We start from the raw sequence: 1,553 nt of genomic DNA on the forward strand, positions 1-1,553 counted from the left end.
TCAGGAGTTCCAATGTGTCTACAACCAGGCCGGCTCTTCACTACATGGATTTGGTAAATCTGAAGGAAAAAATATGAAGAAAATCTGATAGTGTGTATGGGGGCTAAGGGGTAGATGTGAAATGAGTGGAAGCTCTGCTGATTTTATTATCCAATCATGTGCAAGCTAAAATGCTGTCTTTTATTTTCCTTGCATGTCCCCCTCGGATCTACGGCGACTTTACTTCCAAGTGCACTTGCAGTGCAAAGTGGATTTTGCTTTAGTAAATAACCCCCATAGTCTCAGGAGATATAAAAAAATGAGACATAAAAAAGCCTAACTCATGAGGCATTGTGCAGAAAAGAGGTGTGGTATGGTGGCCGAGTTCCCTTTCCCACACCCATAGTTATACTCTGAGCACCCCCGGGATGCCTTTCCTAGGGTGAGTTTTACACCGCAGGGTCCCTGACTTCCCAGCCCCTGGCTAGACCAGGTATTATTGCTCCCACCAGGAGACACTGCACCTCTTGGAATCCTCCACATGGGAACTACTCCCGGTTTCCACCTCATCCAGTGGGTGCTCCTGTTTCTGTTCCCTCAAAACCCCCATCATACCAGCAGGGGTACTATACAACCAAATATCCCAGCCATTAGGTCAGAATGACAGTGGATCACTTCTACTGGACACCAATAAGAACAGATACTACACTTGATCTTAGCCAAAAGGCAGAGAAGCAATTACGTTTTTTATTTTTATTGACTTAGGTCTAGGTTTTTAAGACGTAGTATCCACAAAATTCCCCTATTTCATCTGTATATACAGGAGGTCCCTGAGTGAACCTCAGACTTACGAACAACTCCTACTTACGAATGGCAGGTGGCTCCGGGGGGCACATCGGAAATCATCGGAAAACAGCAAAAAACATCAGAAAACTGGAAAACATTTATAAAACAGGGGAAAACATCGGAAAACGACGTCAGAAAACATCGGAAAATGACGTTCTGCGCATGCGTGTCCGAATTACGAAAAAATCTGACTTAAGAACAAACAGGCAGTCCCTAACCTATTTGTAACTCGGGGACTGCCTGCATTTTATTCCTTTAAGACTAAACTTTTTGCACCCAGGTATATACTGTTCATGTAGTGATGCCAGAGTCCTGCATTCTCTGAAGAGGGCAATTTTGTGTTTGCCCGTGCTCATGTTCTAAGCAGCTGTCCTAATTATTTACATGGATGTGAACTGTCATGTTTGTTCTCTGAATATAATTCTCTGATTTACATAGAGACAGCAAAGAATTATTGAACTACCATTTGGCTATTACTGATAATAATAATATCTTGCTTGTTTACTCCCTGAGCGAAAGGATATCAAATTTAGAGAGCTTTTTCAGTTGTCCTGGTTGGATCTGCTGATTGATACCATACTGACATTGATACTGGAGCTACTTGAGGAGATATTCCCAATTATCCTAAGGGAGGCCTATTGTGAACATTGCTCATCACATTCTGAAAGAATGTGGCTGTATTCATGTGCAATGCTATTTGATTTGATTATATAGTTTGTCCTTATAGC

At 42.2% G+C, this 1,553-nt stretch overlaps 1 pseudogene; it reads right to left on the reverse strand.

Annotated features, from left to right (window-relative positions):
- Window positions 1-628: 628 nt before the first annotated feature.
- LOC143934642 (U2 spliceosomal RNA) lies at window positions 629-718 on the reverse strand (annotated as a pseudogene).
- Between the last annotated feature and the right edge of the window lie 835 nt (window positions 719-1,553).

Source organism: Lithobates pipiens, unplaced genomic scaffold (assembly GCF_037356315.1).
Source record: "Lithobates pipiens isolate NorthernLeopardFrog02 unplaced genomic scaffold, aLitPip1_a1.2 Scaffold_27, whole genome shotgun sequence".
NCBI lineage: Eukaryota > Metazoa > Chordata > Amphibia > Anura > Ranidae > Lithobates > Lithobates pipiens.